Genomic DNA, 7048 nt, shown 5'->3' on the forward strand with positions numbered 1-7048 from the left:
GGGAATCACACCATCACTTAAAAGTGTACAATTTAAGGCAGCACCCTCAAATTTCAGGTGGGTTTCCTAAAGTTCACTGATATTAGTGGACATAGTTTAAAAATGCAGTAACAGAGCAAAAGTATTACCTTGTTTTGAATAGCTGTTTGCTCATTTTCAATTTTCTGTTGAGCAAATCAGCATTTAGAAACCAATAAGCAACACATCCCAGTTTGGAAAGGGAGAGGGGGACACCCAAAGCAAGATAAATGGGAAACAGAAATGTTTTATTTGATAGTTAATAACATAATTCAGAAGTTTGCATCACACTTTATCATGCTTCTGTTCCACACACACCGATAGAAAATTTGAAACAGCCTGCATTTCATTTTTAAAAGAAAAAGAAATATATTGCTGTAGTAAGTTTGCAAAACAATTGATCAGCAAATTTTAAATATGAGATTCTACCTCATTTTCCTCAGAATGATTACAACTATACAAAACTTTTAAAAGTTTTTATTGATAAACCAGCCATCTCCAAATTGTTACCCTCTAGACGTTGCTGTCCTAAAACTCCCAGCCTGCCTGGCCAGTAGTCAGGAATGATGGGGACTGTAGTCCAGTGCCAGACTGTGGAAGGCTGAGATAAATTAACAGCAGTGAAAAAAGCTCATCCCAACAAATCTATATTACACACCCTCCCTGTGCTTCACAGCTGAAAATAAACATCATCGCAAACCAAATACAAAAGCAAACACAAAACATCCCCTTTCATGGGTTTCTTGGCAGTACTTCCTGCCCACCACATGGGGGTGCCCTGGGGCATGGCTTGCAGGTGGGACACCCCATCAAGGGTGGAGCTCTTCTGATGGCGGAGTCTGGTGCAGCCAGTCAGGCCTGGCATCAAAACCCACTTCAGCACAATGGCGCAGGGCTTTGATTCCTCTGCCACCTCACTTCCTGCCTGCACCATTTTCTCCTCCTTTCTGCTACTTTCTCCACTTGGAGCCTATATTTTTTGAGAGGATGCTCAGTTAAATGAAGTGGTGTCTCCTTGTCCTTTGAGACTCCCGGGCCTATTCCTGTACAACGGCTTGAGCAATTTTTCCTTACAGTCATGTAGTAGAGATAGACGGCTATATCAGGGTTGTTTTTGCAAATGGTTATTGTTGCTGCGCTATGGCAAGATGTGCAATCTTTTCACACTTCAACTCCCTGCATTCAGTTTCCACAGCTAACTTTCCTGACATCTCTGTCCTTCATCCAGAAGACTGGGGCTGATTCAAGATAAATTGTTGCTCAATTTATTAATTGTTGTTAATTAACAATACTTGGAGGTGCATGGTTAAGACAGAATGGATGACAAATATCAAACCATTTGTCAATGAGGAGCAAAATATTGGAAGGGCCCAGCCAGGCTGTGCATTGCAGGTTGGCCTTTGGTCTAATCCATCAGAGCTCTTCTTATGTTCTTTCTGAAATAGCTTCATAGGAGCCAGGCTGGGTCAGACCGAGTCCAACTAGTTCAGCACCCTCTTTCCAAAGTGACCATTCAGATGCCCCTGGGGAGCCCACAGGCAGCTTCTAAGCTCAACAACACTCTTCCCATTTGTGATTCCCGGAAACTGATGTTCACAACCACCTCTGGCCCTGGCTAATAGCCACTGGTCATCAAATCTTCTTTTACAGCTGTCTCAGTTGATGGCCATCACCATGTCTGGTGGCAGCAAACGCTATGGTTTTGCCACATGCCGTGCAAGTAAGTCCTTCCTTTTGTCTGTTCTGACCCTTCCAATGTTCAGCTTCATCGGATGGTCCCAGGTTCTAGCATTATGTAAACTTCTTTTACAATATATTTTTATTGGTTTTTAAATAGTAAACATCAAGAAGACAGAGTTTACCTCTCCCTAGGGCTGCCACCACAGAGGAATTATACCAGAAAGATATGGATGTCTCGTACACCCCAGGTAGTGTGGTTGCTGACCTTGAGCCAGACATCCTGGAGAGTGAAGTCAAATGGGCCTTAGAAAGCACTGCAAATAACAAGGCTAGTGGAAGTGATGGTATTCCAGCTGAACTATTTAAAATTTTAAAAGATGATGCTGTTAAGGTGCTACACTCAATATGCCAGCAAGTTTGGAAATCTCAGCAGTGGCTAGAGGACTGGAGAAGGTCAGTCTACATCCCAATCCCAAAGAAGGGCAGTGCTAAAGAATGCTCCAACTACCGCACAATTGCACTCATTTCACACGCTAGCAAGGTTATGCTTAAAATTCTTCAAGGAAGGCTCAAGCAGTATGTGGACCGAGAACTCCCAGAAGTGCAAGCTGGATTTAGAAGAGGCAGAGGAACCAGAGACCAAATTGCAAACATGCACTGGATTATGGAGAAAGCTAGAGAGTTCCAGAAAGACATCTACTTCTGCTTCATTGACTATGCAAAAGCCTTTGACTGTGTCAACCACAGCAAACTATGGCAAGTTCTTAAAGAAATGGGAGTGCCTGATCACCTCATCTGTCTCCTGAGAAATCTCTATGTGGGACAAGAAGCTACAGTTAGAACTGGATATGGAACAACTGATTGGTTCAAAATTGGGAAAGGAGTATGACAAGGCTGTATTTTGTCTCCCTGCATATTTAACTTATATGCAGAATTCATCATGCGAAAGGCTGGGCTGGATGAATCCCTAGCCGGAATTAAGATTGCTGGAAGAAATATCAACAACCTCAGATATGCAGATGACACAACCTTGATGGCAGAAAGTGAGGAGGAATTAAAAAACCTTTTATTGAGGGTGAAAGAGGAGAGCGCCAAATATGGTCTGAAGCTCATCAAAAAAACGAAGATCATGGCCACTGGTCCCATCACCTCCTGGCAAATAGAAGGGGAGGAAATGGAGGCAGTGAGAGATTTTATTTTCTTGGGCTCCATGATCACTGCAGATGGTGACAGCAGCCACGAAATTAAGAGACGCCTGCTTCTAGGGAGGAAAGCAATGACAAACCTAGACAACATTTTAAAAAGTAGAGACATCACCTTGCCAACAAAGGTCCGTATAGTAAAAGCTATGGTTTTCCCAGTAGTGATGTATGGAAGTGAGAGCTGGACCATAAAGAAGGCTGATCGCCGAAGAATTTATGCTTTTGAATTATGGTGCTGGAGAAGACTCTTGAGAGTCCCATGGCCTGCAAGAAGATCAAACGCATCCATTCTTAAGGAAATCAGCCAAGTGCTCACTGGAAGGACAGATCGTGAAGCTGAGGCTCCAATACTTTGGCCATGTCATGAGAAGAGAAGACTCACGGGAATGACCCTGATGTTGGGAAAGATGGAGGGCACAAGGAGAAGGGGACGACAGAGGATGAGATGGTTAGACAGTGTTCTCGAAGCTACGAACATGAACCTGACCAAACTGCGGGTGGCAGTGGAAGACAGGAGTGCCTGGCGTGCTCTGGTCCATGGGGTCACGAAGAGTCGGACACGACTGAACGACTAAACAACAACAACAACAGGGCTGCCACCTTTGTTCTGGCAAAATACAGGACAGGACAGCGGGTGCCAGGTGGCAGGAGGGTACACGACCCCCCACCCCCAGTGCTGAAATGACTTCAGAGCAATCCATTACAATCCATTGAAGCCTAACCGGATGTCCCTTCTGGAATTGGTTACACACACACGCCTGCACATGAATTGGATCATTTGTCTGTGCTTTGCTACTCAGAGCTGAAATGCACGACCTTTCACACACATTTGGTACTGTACAATGATACAGGCAAGCTGGGGCAAAAAATAAATATATGGGGGGCATATTCTGATGAGAGGATGAGCTTTGTTCCACGTTACATTTCTGAAAGAGAGAGGTAATATTAGGGAGCTACTTCTCCCCCACCCTCCTCTCTCAAATATCATGCAGATATACCGGGCCACGTTGACACAAAGCGGCTTGTTTCTAGAGCATCCTGTATACCTGAAGGAGCCTCTCCACCCCCATCGTTCAGCCCGGACACTGAGATCCAGCGCTGAGGGCCTTCTGGCGGTTCCCTCATTGCGAGAACTGAGGTTACAGGGAACCAGGCAGAAAGCCTTCTCGGTAGTAGCACCCGCCCTGTAGAATGCCCCCCTGTCAGATGTCAAGGAAATAAACAACTATCTGACTTTTAGAAGACATCTGAAGGCAGACCTGTTTAGGGAAGCTTTTAATGTTTAATAGGTTATTGTATTTTACTGTTTTGTTGGAAGTCACCCAGAGTGGCTGGGGAAACCCAGCCAGATCGGCACGGTATAAATAAATTATTATTATTATTATTATTATTATTATTATTATTAACCTGTTGGTCTCTGAGGGAGGGGCCTGGGGCTCCCAGGCTGCAGCTCTGAGGATGGGGCAGCGGAAGCTGCAGGGAGCTGGAAGGGACAGCACAAAAGCCTTGCCCTGGTTTGCTCCTCCTTAGGGACAGGATGAGGAGAGGGACTGAGGAGAAAAACGGAAAGGAAAGAAGCAGGAGGTGGGCAGGGGAGAGAGAGAGAATCCAGCAGCAGAGCAGAAATAAGGGAAATACTGGACAAACTGTGACAAATTGAATCAATACAGGAAATAGCATTTTACATTGAAATAAGGGACAACCCTGTATTATACAGAAGGGGTGGCACGCCCCTGCCCCCCCCATCTTTACAGAACTTGAAAATAACTAATTGATGCAGATGCACTCAAAAGAGATCAAGGTCACTTTTAAGATACCTGGAGGGGGGAACCTTTATTCCATAAATTCCTATTAATTTTTGGCAGTTTATAAGCGTGTCAATTTTGTGAAGCATAAGCAATAAAATTAAACCAGGTATTGTGGAACTTACTGAGTTTCTTGTGTTGCCTTTTTTCACAGGCTTCATTGGTCAATTTCTCCATCAAAGTCAGGTCCCAAACATAAGCAAACCAAACTTTGAAAAGATTCAAAACCGAAGAACTCCGGTATCTAGCCACAGCATTATATACGATACGATACGATACGATACGATACGATACAATACAATACAATACAATACAATACAATACAATATGATAATCTTTATTGTCATTGTCCCATACAGAACAGCAAAATTGAAAAATCTACATAAGACATTAAAAAACCAACAAGCCTGCTGTCCCAGCTATCCCGACCTGGTTAGCCCCCTAAAAACTCTGATACCCCATTTTTAAATACAATATACTCCCATAGAGACTCCTTATACTGCATTTAAAACCAAAATCGCATTTGGGTAGAAACTGTTTCTCAGGCAGCTAGTCCTGGTCTTTATAACCCTGGACCTTCTTCCTGAAGGCAGAAGCTGAAAGAGATCATTTCCGGGGTGCGCACTGTCCTGCGCTATCTCTGCAGCTTTCTTATGACACCTGGAAACGTAGATTTGATCCAAGGTGGGAAAAGTGCACCCAGTTATTCTCTCCGCAGTCTTTATAACCCTGGACAGCATTGTTTTTTCCCTGGCCGTGCAGCTCCCAAACCACACACACAGACCATAAGTTAATACACTGTCCACAGTACAGTGGTAAAATGCCACCAACAGGTCCTTTGAGAGATTGTTTTTCCAGAGGATTCTCAGAAAATATAACCTCTGCTGTGATCTTATCATCAGGTCTTTGCTGTTTTCTCCCCAGGTTAGGTCATCTCGGAACTCCATTCCCAGAAATCGAAACACTGAGACCTGTTCCACACACTTCCCCTCAATAATAAGTGGCTGAATATTCAATTTACATTTCCTGAAGTCCACAATAATATTTTTTGTTTTCTTTAAGTTAAGGAGTAAGTTGTTTTTCCTGCACCACTCCCCCAACTGCTCAACTCCCTTCCTATAGGCCACCTCCTCCTCTCCAGCCGTGATTAAACTAACCACCGTTGTATCATCAGGAATAGTTTGCCTCAGTCTGAGCTCTTTTGGACCTTTTGGACTCTTTTGCTTCATGCTGTGGGTTCACTTTCCCTACAGCCTATTGGTCTCAACTTGAATGTCACAATTATTTTCTATGCCTCCCCGCACCCCATTCCTGAGTTAGCATGTGGTACTCAAGAGACCATTTATTTGAATTCCGATCCTGAGGTGAAACTGGCTCAAAATTCAGCTACTTCAATTTGACTTGGTTATGGATTAAGCTACAAAATTGCTGGTGGCTAGATTAGGACAACTTGGCTATTATTGGCTCCATGGATTTTATAAACCATGAAGTAAAAAATCTGTCACAGTTGACAGTTTCATTCCTGGTGTCTCCACATGATAAGTGCTTGGCCTATGAGGTGACATTTCCGCCACTACCACTTCTACTTAGAAGTCTTGAGCCAGAAGAGAGCCTGCAGTGAGGTCATGGGGAATTTTTGAATCCATACACCAGCCTTCTTCAGCCTGATGCCCTCCAGGTTTTGTTGGCCTCCAGCTCCCATCAACCCCGCCCAGAATGGCCAGTGATCAAGGATGTTGTGAGTTGTAGTCCAAAACAAGTGAACAACTACAAGCTCCCCATCACTGCGTTTGATTCTCTACTGAGAGCTTATTATATAATCAACCATTTTAATTGGTTACAAGTTCCTTAGAATTTACTACTTCAGGCTGCTGGGGAGGCATGTTTGAATGGTCCTCAGATCTTTGAAATCTCCTGACTGTTAGGTCTTCAAATGGTTTCTTCTTCTTCCTTTTGTCCAGTGCGGCACCAGATCTGCTGAAGATGCTGTTCAGCTTCATGCATATTCATTGAACCGTGTGTGTGTGTGTGTGTGTGTGTGTGTGAGAGAGAGAGAGAGAGAGAGAGAGAGTGTTTGTGGGGTCTGTCTGCATGATCCCCTGAATCCCTTCCCATTTGTGGGGTCCTGTACCTAGTAAGGGTTAAAAGTGGGTGGAAGATTCCCTTGCTAACTTTGTAACTTTGCTAACCTTGTAAGTTAATGGCCATAGCTCAAAGGCATGAACTTGCACTCCACATTTTTTTGGGGGGAGGGGCGCATCATGTGACACATCACGTCCACCCCAGTGGGAGGTGCAGCAGAGAGAAGGAGGCGGAGCGCAGAGCCAGTGGCGCATTCCGCCT

Source organism: Podarcis tiliguerta (genome assembly GCF_965153285.1).
Source record: "Podarcis tiliguerta genome assembly, chromosome: 14".
Classification (NCBI taxonomy): Eukaryota; Metazoa; Chordata; class Lepidosauria; order Squamata; family Lacertidae; genus Podarcis; species Podarcis tiliguerta.